Source organism: Lepisma saccharinum, chromosome 6 (genome assembly GCF_977018435.1).
Source record: "Lepisma saccharinum chromosome 6, izLepSacc3.1, whole genome shotgun sequence".
In the NCBI taxonomy this organism is placed as follows: Eukaryota; Metazoa; Arthropoda; class Insecta; order Zygentoma; family Lepismatidae; genus Lepisma; species Lepisma saccharinum.
The window spans coordinates 71791283-71802857 of record NC_139234.1 but is presented as its reverse complement, the minus strand read 5'-3'; the positions used below and the strand labels follow the sequence as shown (position 1 = coordinate 71802857).

The 11575-nt window shown below is 36.4% G+C and overlaps 1 pseudogene; it reads left to right on the top strand.

Annotated features, from left to right (window-relative positions):
- The first annotated feature begins 2063 nt into the window (after positions 1 to 2063).
- LOC145989104 (deoxyhypusine hydroxylase pseudogene) lies at positions 2064 to 6315 on the top strand (annotated as a pseudogene).
- The last annotated feature ends 5260 nt before the right edge of the window (positions 6316 to 11575 follow it).

The window sequence follows — 11575 nt, the reverse complement described above, 5'->3', positions numbered from 1 at the left end:
TCGATTCCAAGGATGGATGTTCTAAACTATATTTTTTTCCAAAGGTCCTGCACACACAGCTCTAGGCTAGGGTACATGGGGCAAACTCAGGGATGTAGAATATGTGAAGCCATGCCTTCATGGCTCAATGCATAGCTTTACTTTTTAGTATTGTAAGTGCCATGTGCATTGTTATACTTAAAATGAAATCTGTTTTGAATGAGCTAGCAGAAGACACTAGGGCACAGGACCAATCAGATCCCAGCACTGCCTTCCTGATCCCAGTTGCTCACTCCCTTGCCTCAAGAAAGGCAAGCATTCTTTGGTGAAAAGCCTTGAGGTTGGCTACCACTGTTCCTTTTCACCAAAACAAGCTATGCTTTGTCAAGCTGTGGGTAAAGGCAAGCACACTGTGGTGTGAAGAGGTCACTAGCTGTTGGGTTATTCAGCAATGTTACCAGTTCAAAGAGCAATTTTATTTTTTACCAAGTAAAGACTAGAAATTGTATATTATAAAGATATTTGTGTGGCTCCTTGTTGAAAAAGAGAATGAGGCTCATTTCTTTCTGTTTTATTATTTTGTTATTTTAAACCATCATTCATGGTTGTGTGTGCATGCCCAAAGATGACAACATTAATAAACATTCTTGACAACAGAGGTACTGTAGGCTACAATTAGAACAATGAGATCAATCTATACTAAAACTCAAGATATTTTCAAACCTGCCAACAGAAATTTCAATGTCTGCTGTTCTTTTTCATGAAATTTGAGGCAGAGTGGGATTATAACCCAACCAATATTTCTCTGGATATGCTATTAAGTTGTATCATATTTACAAAGTATTTAGATATAGAGGAATTTTCATTAAGTAGTTGAACTACGTGAATTGTTTGCACCAATTAATTCCATCATTAATTACCATTGTTGTAGACTTTTCAAACAATTTAAAGAAACTTGTTCTCTTCAATTCATCCTAAATCTACAGATCTGCCATTTGTCCCTTATAAGTTCCTTTACAGGCTTATAGACCAAGATGGTATTCACGTTTAATGAATTGTAATAGTAATAAACAATAGCAGCGATTGGGTGCCAAAACTGGGGGTGCACGGACAGTTTACTTTCTCTCAGTAGACAAGGCTTAGCATTAAGATACCATAGTGCGGGAGCAAAAAAGTTGGATGGGGACAAGTGTCCTCCATGCAACCTCTAGTCGCCGCCACTGGTAATACACAATATACGAGCACTCATAGTTTCCACATGGTTAATTTCTTTGTGAAAATACAAGTAACCATATCAATTTCATGAATCTCACATCACTACTCCAAATGCACTCCGCGGCAAAAAAATCACCCCCTAGTGATAGAAACTAATATTTTCTTTCAAGCAGAATGTTTTATTTTTTTGTAATTATTTTGACATTTGTACATGCTGTATGTAATTTTAACATTTTCTGATATTTTACTTACTCTAACAATGAAGGTAAGAATGGAGAAATCAACAAAGAAAGCGGTTAGTTGATTAAATTGTTAAGCTTTATGGGCTTCATTGCCTTACGCCATTGTTCAGTTACCTTTGTTTGCTCTGATGTATAGTTCAATTGTTACATTTGTTTAGGGATTGGTTTTATAACCTCACTGAAAGGTTTCTTGATCAAAAGTCTTCCTTCTTGCTCACACAAAGTACAGTAAATTGAAATGTGTAGAAAGCAGGGTGTTGCAGATCTTAGTCCAAGAAAGCAAGGAAGGATACTTCAAATGTTAAGAGGGTAATGTGTCCTAGAAAGAAATTGCACGAGGACTTTATAGTATTCATCCAGAAACTGTCACAAATGTTGTTCGGCAGAATACAGAGATGGAAGTACAGACCGTAGAAAAGGAAACTAGTTACAACACCCAGGGATGATAGAAAATTGAAACGTCTTGTAAGCTGACAAGCTTTCTCTTAGACTGTACCTGCCGATTAGCTACATTTGGAGTGGTGAAATCGGGGAAAAAGGTATCGGAATGAACAATGAGAAGAAGGTGTGAAGAAGAAACCACATTTAACACAGCAACACAAGTGCGCTCGTCGGGAATTCTACTCCATGTACGGCGAATGGAGTGAAGAAGACTGGAGACATGTCATTTTCAGTGACGAAAAGAAATTTTGTGTATACGGGAATGACGGTGGTGTGAAAATATTGATGGAGGACCATGAAGAACTGAAAGATGAATGTGTTACTAACACCAGAAAATACTCAGAGTACGTGTTGATCTGGGGATGCTTTTCTGCAAAAGAAGTTGGCATAATTCCAAACATAGGTAACTAAACAATAGCGGAAGGCAATAAAGGCCATAAAGCTTAACAATTTAATCAACTAACCACTTTCTTTGTTGATGTCTTCATTCTTACCTTCATTGTTAGAGTAAGTAAAATATCAGAAAATGTTAAAATTACGTACAGTATGTACAATTGTCAAAATAATTACAAAAAATTAAAACATACTGCTTGAAAGAAAATATTAAATTTTATCACTAGGGAATGATTCTTTTTTTTGCCGCCGAGTGTATAATAATAATGTATGATTAAATTGTTTTTAACTTAGAGCAACAGAAAATGAGTCAAATACCTGTGTTAAATAAATAAGTACAGTGGAACCCCGATTTTACATTTTCCCGCATTATACATTCAATCTTCCTGGTCCCAATTGAGCAAAATGCTGTAAAATTTTCCCAGATTTTACATTTTAAGTTCTTTCAATGTGGTCCCCTGAAAAAACGTAAAATCAAGGTTCCATTGTAATAATTTTGCCACCCTAAGAGATGTTTATATGATCCACCACTATCCATGGATGGATGAATGCAGTGGACCCCACCTCAGTTTTACATTTTCACTTATCCCAATATATCGGGATTATTATAAGAATTTCCTGCATCTTAAGTATTTTGAACTTGCACCTCTGAAAAACTTAAATCTTGCTTCCACTGGTGCAGATCACTGATGATGTACTAATTATTTTTATTTATTTTGGAAAAATAAACAGTTGCATCTATCTATACATGGTGCTTAATTTAGTTTGTAATTTATGTGCTGCAATAATACAGGAAGATACTCTTGCTAGACTCTTAACATTCTTCAGCAACTTTTTAAATTACTAAATGGTTCCCTTTGAAAACTAAACATATTCAGTGAATTTGTGAATCAATTACAGATGGCAAATTAATGAGATTACTTTCAACAAGATGTCGTACATCTAATGCGCAAGCGTGAGAGAAATTGAAGCTTATTATGGGGTGACCAATAAACTTTGGAAAAATCTGGTTGGTTTACTAATAGGTCATGTACAGGGTGACAATTAATGAACTATATGAAATAAAACAGTCATAATTTCTGAACTGTTCGCGGGATGACGTTCAAACTGCATGACTGGCCACAGGGCATGATGGGAATTTGTATGCGTATGTGCACTCAACGTGTTGATGTCGGCCATTTGCAAGTGAAAATGTCACAATACAGCATGCAGGAGCCTATATCACTTGTGACGGCCTATTATGCGAGCAATAACAGTCCGATTGCGGTGCAAAGGAAGTTTGCGACCGAGTACAAGTTTTAGACAACCACCATTCAGGAGGTCATCGACAGCATCGATGTTTCGACACTTCATCGGGTCATGCAGAGTTTTGCTGTTCGTCTGCCCCACATCATCGCCAGAGATGGCAGACATATCGAACATGTCATAACCTAAATCCGAATGTCTGTAGTGCCGTTTACATGTGCAATACAGTTTGTGTACTACGTGTGGTACTACAGGCACCAACAGATCCTTATTTTTTGTCAATATTGTGTGCACAATATGTGGAAAACCCAGAAAGTCATGTGATTGTACTTCACGAAAGTAATTCGTGTAGCCTTCTTGTCACCCTCCTTTACAATGTAATGATTTCTCAAACCCTGAAGTCTTCTATTTCCAGTTTGCCAAGTTATTTGATGATTTAAAGTTAATGAGTATGTTTAATGGAAAATGCAGTCTTGCATTTTGAAATAAATTAATACAAGTAACAATTTATTATACTTCCTGTAACATTCATTAGCTCAATGTCTCATGTCTGTATATAATCAATGTGTGCCAAGAACTATTCATAAATACTTAGTGTAATACATTTATACCAATTAAATTTTTAAGAACCATATTGTTCCTTGGATTTTCAGAAATTTCATGTTGATAACCAAGAATTATGCTTGAATTTCATCTCAATCTTAGAGTAACTAATATTTCTCTGAATGTTAGTGACAATGATTCTACATTAGCATGCAATGCGGACTGGATATTATCCACTGCCTGGTGCTTTAAACTACACTTTCTCGAACACTATATTTCGAGAGAGCACCTCTCCTCCCATCTTCAGGTGACCAAATTTCTTTTGTCGATCATGCACGGAGTGAATCACATAGAATTCAGTAGAGCAACGTAACATCACTACTGAAAGAACCAAATTGGAATCAAAGAAGCAGTCTATATATAGCAATGGTTCAGAAGACTATAAGCCGTCCTAGTGTTTAATTCAAGCAAATATGGTCCCCTCTCCTCAAAAATTAGAAATAGTAGCATAAATGGAGCAAAAATTAGTAAAGAATTTTGAGGGACACCGTGGAATTGTTGGTTAGTGTGCCAGATTTGTAGTAAAATCAAACAGGTCTGTCTGTTGTCAGGGTTGTGCTATTACGCTTAAAAAAAAGGTTTTCTACATGACACGTAAAATATGTATAAAACGTAAAGTACATAAAAAAAACTAGTATCAAACATAAATTCAAAGAAAACTTGGCTTTTGCTTATATATGGCAGTGGTAGGAAAAAAAAAGAAAAAAGCTTTAAAAAACCTTTCCTTCTGAATTTGTATGTGCTCTTATAGTGGAATTTTACAAACTGCCATATTCACATTCACATTATAATTAGCCTATGCAAGTGTATAATATGCATGAAAAAGGAATTTGAAGCTGTTACTAAAACTTTGAAATCCAATCCAAATAAATTGTCGATAAACGTTATGTTACATACAAGTACAAGTATTAGTGCAAAGGTTTATGAATTTTTAAAAATATGTGAAAGAACAGTTCTATTTTTTTAAAAAAAACTGTTAGTGTGGGTGAGCGTGTGGCTGTATAAACAGGGTTGCTACGCATCTGAAAAACCTGGAAAACAGGGAAATGTCAGGGAATTTGGCTTGTTGGGGAAATGTCAGGGAATTTGGCTTGTTGGGGAAATGTCAGGGAATTTTGCAGATTGTCTGGAATTTACGTGTATTTTGGAGTCTGCAAGAGAAAAAGTTGCAAAATGAACAAGCAGTTCACTTCCACTTCTGGATTCGGTTCTTGTGATTCCACTCAATTTCATTTTTGGACTGAATTTCATAATCAAAAAATCGTAGTCCCTGATAAACAATCTTCAGAAAATAATGATTTTTCTGCTGAAATATGTAAGAAAATTGAAGTTTAAAATGTAATATAATTAAGGTAGTTTTTATATTATTAATTTACGAAAGAAAATTAGATTTTTACATCTGCGTAAAAAGCTGGTTTTCTACGCAAAGTAAATTGTGCATAATTTACATAAAAAATGTAAGAGTACATTACCTTGCCAACCCTGTCTGTCATAGGCTCGATCCTCACCACTGGCAAAAAAATTGTTCAGCTGAAGACGAGAGGAGAGGTGCTTTCTTGAAAAATAGTGTTAGAATAAGTATAGTTTAAAGCACTAAACAATGGATAATGTCCCATTAACATTGCATACTTAGAGTAACTAGCTTGAAAAAAAGTGTTATAAAATGTGAGTTTCTCTAAAATTTAGCAAAAAATATATTTTCATAAAAAGTGATTTTTTAGGCCACAAGAAAATTGCTGAATTGCTTGCATTTCAGACAATTTCCCCATAGAAAAACCTGTAAGTGGCCAACTTGAATTGTTGCCCTACCTTTAGATCCACTCAGTCCCAGAACCATAGATAGATGAAAATAAATTTAGTAAAGCTTACACTCGTATGTTCATCTGCAGCTTTGAACACAGGAGGCAGCCTGTTCCGCCACGAGGTGGCCTTTGTGTTGGGTCAGATGCAGGAGGCAGCTGCCATTCCATTCCTTGTGGAGTCACTAAAGAACGAGGCAGAAAATGAAATGGTTCGACATGAATGTGCCGAAGCTCTGGGTGCAATTGCTACTGACGACTGCATGCAAGTGCTGCAGAAGTATTTGGCAGACGATAAGCAAGTTGTGAGGGAGAGCTGTGAAGTGGCGCTTGATATGTGTGAATACGAGAACAGTGCTGAGTTCCAGTATGCGGACACACTACTAAAGGTTTCATAAATTCCAGAAGGCGTGGTTTAAGTTTACAAAAATTCAGATCTCCATTTGTTTGGACACATAATGAAATGGTCATATTGTATGGAAGAATCCTGTGAATAAAGTTAAAGATAAGATTTTTACGTATACATGCTGTTTTGTTTTGTGGGATTGATGATATTTTAAATTCATTTTAGTCAAGGTGGTCCAGTCAGTAGAGCAGTTGACTGCCATGTGGTGGTTATGGGTTCGATTCCAAGGATGGATGTTCTAAACTATATTTTTTTCCAAAGGTCCTGCACACACAGCTCTAGGCTAGGGTACATGGGGCAAACTCAGGGATGTAGAATATGTGAAGCCATGCCTTCATGGCTCAATGCATAGCTTTACTTTTTAGTATTGTAAGTGCCATGTGCATTGTTATACTTAAAATGAAATCTGTTTTGAATGAGCTAGCAGAAGACACTAGGGCACAGGACCAATCAGATCCCAGCACTGCCTTCCTGATCCCAGTTGCTCACTCCCTTGCCTCAAGAAAGGCAAGCATTCTTTGGTGAAAAGCCTTGAGGTTGGCTACCACTGTTCCTTTTCACCAAAACAAGCTATGCTTTGTCAAGCTGTGGGTAAAGGCAAGCACACTGTGGTGTGAAGAGGTCACTAGCTGTTGGGTTATTCAGCAATGTTACCAGTTCAAAGAGCAATTTTATTTTTTACCAAGTAAAGACTAGAAATTGTATATTATAAAGATATTTGTGTGGCTCCTTGTTGAAAAAGAGAATGAGGCTCATTTCTTTCTGTTTTATTATTTTGTTATTTTAAACCATCATTCATGGTTGTGTGTGCATGCCCAAAGATGACAACATTAATAAACATTCTTGACAACAGAGGTACTGTAGGCTACAATTAGAACAATGAGATCAATCTATACTAAAACTCAAGATATTTTCAAACCTGCCAACAGAAATTTCAATGTCTGCTGTTCTTTTTCATGAAATTTGAGGCAGAGTGGGATTATAACCCAACCAATATTTCTCTGGATATGCTATTAAGTTGTATCATATTTACAAAGTATTTAGATATAGAGGAATTTTCATTAAGTAGTTGAACTACGTGAATTGTTTGCACCAATTAATTCCATCATTAATTACCATTGTTGTAGACTTTTCAAACAATTTAAAGAAACTTGTTCTCTTCAATTCATCCTAAATCTACAGATCTGCCATTTGTCCCTTATAAGTTCCTTTACAGGCTTATAGACCAAGATGGTATTCACGTTTAATGAATTGTAATAGTAATAAACAATAGCAGCGATTGGGTGCCAAAACTGGGGGTGCACGGACAGTTTACTTTCTCTCAGTAGACAAGGCTTAGCATTAAGATACCATAGTGCGGGAGCAAAAAAGTTGGATGGGGACAAGTGTCCTCCATGCAACCTCTAGTCGCCGCCACTGGTAATACACAATATACGAGCACTCATAGTTTCCACATGGTTAATTTCTTTGTGAAAATACAAGTAACCATATCAATTTCATGAATCTCACATCACTACTCCAAATGCACTCCGCGGCAAAAAAATCACCCCCTAGTGATAGAAACTAATATTTTCTTTCAAGCAGAATGTTTTATTTTTTTGTAATTATTTTGACATTTGTACATGCTGTATGTAATTTTAACATTTTCTGATATTTTACTTACTCTAACAATGAAGGTAAGAATGGAGAAATCAACAAAGAAAGCGGTTAGTTGATTAAATTGTTAAGCTTTATGGGCTTCATTGCCTTACGCCATTGTTCAGTTACCTTTGTTTGCTCTGATGTATAGTTCAATTGTTACATTTGTTTAGGGATTGGTTTTATAACCTCACTGAAAGGTTTCTTGATCAAAAGTCTTCCTTCTTGCTCACACAAAGTACAGTAAATTGAAATGTGTAGAAAGCAGGGTGTTGCAGATCTTAGTCCAAGAAAGCAAGGAAGGATACTTCAAATGTTAAGAGGGTAATGTGTCCTAGAAAGAAATTGCACGAGGACTTTATAGTATTCATCCAGAAACTGTCACAAATGTTGTTCGGCAGAATACAGAGATGGAAGTACAGACCGTAGAAAAGGAAACTAGTTACAACACCCAGGGATGATAGAAAATTGAAACGTCTTGTAAGCTGACAAGCTTTCTCTTAGACTGTACCTGCCGATTAGCTACATTTGGAGTGGTGAAATCGGGGAAAAAGGTATCGGAATGAACAATGAGAAGAAGGTGTGAAGAAGAAACCACATTTAACACAGCAACACAAGTGCGCTCGTCGGGAATTCTACTCCATGTACGGCGAATGGAGTGAAGAAGACTGGAGACATGTCATTTTCAGTGACGAAAAGAAATTTTGTGTATACGGGAATGACGGTGGTGTGAAAATATTGATGGAGGACCATGAAGAACTGAAAGATGAATGTGTTACTAACACCAGAAAATACTCAGAGTACGTGTTGATCTGGGGATGCTTTTCTGCAAAAGAAGTTGGCATAATTCCAAACATAGGTAACTAAACAATAGCGGAAGGCAATAAAGGCCATAAAGCTTAACAATTTAATCAACTAACCACTTTCTTTGTTGATGTCTTCATTCTTACCTTCATTGTTAGAGTAAGTAAAATATCAGAAAATGTTAAAATTACGTACAGTATGTACAATTGTCAAAATAATTACAAAAAATTAAAACATACTGCTTGAAAGAAAATATTAAATTTTATCACTAGGGAATGATTCTTTTTTTTGCCGCCGAGTGTATAATAATAATGTATGATTAAATTGTTTTTAACTTAGAGCAACAGAAAATGAGTCAAATACCTGTGTTAAATAAATAAGTACAGTGGAACCCCGATTTTACATTTTCCCGCATTATACATTCAATCTTCCTGGTCCCAATTGAGCAAAATGCTGTAAAATTTTCCCAGATTTTACATTTTAAGTTCTTTCAATGTGGTCCCCTGAAAAAACGTAAAATCAAGGTTCCATTGTAATAATTTTGCCACCCTAAGAGATGTTTATATGATCCACCACTATCCATGGATGGATGAATGCAGTGGACCCCACCTCAGTTTTACATTTTCACTTATCCCAATATATCGGGATTATTATAAGAATTTCCTGCATCTTAAGTATTTTGAACTTGCACCTCTGAAAAACTTAAATCTTGCTTCCACTGGTGCAGATCACTGATGATGTACTAATTATTTTTATTTATTTTGGAAAAATAAACAGTTGCATCTATCTATACATGGTGCTTAATTTAGTTTGTAATTTATGTGCTGCAATAATACAGGAAGATACTCTTGCTAGACTCTTAACATTCTTCAGCAACTTTTTAAATTACTAAATGGTTCCCTTTGAAAACTAAACATATTCAGTGAATTTGTGAATCAATTACAGATGGCAAATTAATGAGATTACTTTCAACAAGATGTCGTACATCTAATGCGCAAGCGTGAGAGAAATTGAAGCTTATTATGGGGTGACCAATAAACTTTGGAAAAATCTGGTTGGTTTACTAATAGGTCATGTACAGGGTGACAATTAATGAACTATATGAAATAAAACAGTCATAATTTCTGAACTGTTCGCGGGATGACGTTCAAACTGCATGACTGGCCACAGGGCATGATGGGAATTTGTATGCGTATGTGCACTCAACGTGTTGATGTCGGCCATTTGCAAGTGAAAATGTCACAATACAGCATGCAGGAGCCTATATCACTTGTGACGGCCTATTATGCGAGCAATAACAGTCCGATTGCGGTGCAAAGGAAGTTTGCGACCGAGTACAAGTTTTAGACAACCACCATTCAGGAGGTCATCGACAGCATCGATGTTTCGACACTTCATCGGGTCATGCAGAGTTTTGCTGTTCGTCTGCCCCACATCATCGCCAGAGATGGCAGACATATCGAACATGTCATAACCTAAATCCGAATGTCTGTAGTGCCGTTTACATGTGCAATACAGTTTGTGTACTACGTGGTTTGTCACTAATTTCCATTTTATTTCATATAGTTCATTAATTGTCACCCTGTATACAGAACAACTCGCAACACTTGTTGCCCTCAAAGATGCAATATGCCAGGAAGTTGATGCCACATTAGCACATGTCTCAGCCAATTTGCAGACTCGCATACAGAAGTGCTTGATGCTGGAGGGCCACTGTCAGCATATACTCTAGGCAGACATTGCTTTCTAATATACAAGGTACGTACATGTCAATTTTCGCAGGAAACCATCCAAGAATTTTAATGTTTGGGTTTCTTAGTGAGAGGATCACCATTCAGTTACTGAACATCAGCACTGCTCTTTTTTCCATTAACCCCTTCTCTGTGTTTGACTTAATATTACGCCCTTGGTCATGGTCACTATAGCTTATTCTGTGTTGGGCGTAATATTACGCCTGTGAATATCTGACTGAAGTAGCCTGTGTTGAACAGAATAATATGTTTTTGTTGGTGAAACATACGTTTTGCTATTGAAGAAACAATGACCATAGTATTTTTCAATGTAGATTATAATCGGGTACCTATATCCAGGGCCAGTCCAGAGCCCCCAAAGTTACCAAAAGGCATTTTTCGGAGAGAAAAATTCCTTTCCTCATACTTGATGTACACATGTGTGTGGTACTATTTGAAAGCCTGATCTATTCTTAAGAGAAAGGCGTTGAACCATGATACTCGGATAAATTGTGCTGAAGCAGTAACTACTTAAAAATATTACTACGCAAACTCAGAAAAAAATACACAGAACGGAAAGCATTTTGCCAGAAAATTACACAGAGAAGGGGTTAAGTACAAGCATATACACCCTGTAAACTAGAAAATTCTTCCAGGTGCCAGGTTGGCCATTTGTAAAATGGCTGCCAGTGGTGAGGAGAAAGCATTTTGCGAGAGTAGGTTAGGCTTGAGCATACAGCATGAGTTTCATACACAATTTCACAAACAACCACCAGCAAAAACTCTGTTAGATCCACTGCATTAGCACCGTGGTGCAAACCATTGATGAGAACATTCAGAAACATGGTGAAACGTGTCTGGATAGAGTTAGATTACCATATTGACGAGTGCAGAGTAACGAAGGGTGCTGCTCACATTGTGCATTTGTGAGTTAACTTTGTTATATTGGCGCTTAAACTTGGACAGTTATATTACATATGTGTGAAGTTGTTCTTATTTTGACCAAGGTGGATTGATTTAAATCAGGTGTTTTTTTAAAAAAAAAAAATTACTCATTTAAATCACTTTAAATAGATATTT